This window comes from Sinocyclocheilus anshuiensis, unplaced genomic scaffold, assembly GCF_001515605.1.
Source record: "Sinocyclocheilus anshuiensis isolate Anshui unplaced genomic scaffold, SAMN03320099.WGS_v1.1 scaffold868, whole genome shotgun sequence".
NCBI lineage: Eukaryota > Metazoa > Chordata > Actinopteri > Cypriniformes > Cyprinidae > Sinocyclocheilus > Sinocyclocheilus anshuiensis.
In genome coordinates this window covers 27,702-28,022 of record NW_015552624.1, presented here as the reverse complement: position 1 = coordinate 28,022, position 321 = coordinate 27,702, and the positions used below count along the sequence as shown (strand labels likewise).

Genomic DNA, 321 nt, shown 5'->3' with positions numbered 1-321 from the left:
CGTCATGGCACCCCAAATCATCACTGACTTCAGAAACTTCACACTGGACTTCAAGCAGCTTGGATTCTGTGTCTCCCCAGTCTTCCTCCAGACTCCAGACCTTGATTTCCAAATGAAATGCAAAGTTTACTTTTATCTGAAAAGAGGACTTTGGAGCACTGAGCAACAGTCCAGTTCTTTTACTCCTCAGCCCAGGTAAGATGCTTCTGACGTTGTTTCTGTTTCAGAAGTGGCTTGGTAGCTCTTTTCCTGAAGACGTCTGAGCGTGGTGACTCCTGATGCACTGACCTCCTTTTGAGGCCCCCCCAAGTGTTTAAATCG

General features: G+C 47.0%; 1 pseudogene; it reads left to right on the top strand.

Moving 5' to 3' along the window:
• Window positions 1–321, top strand: part of LOC107666308 (uncharacterized) — a 16,331-nt pseudogene that overhangs the window by 847 nt on the left and 15,163 nt on the right.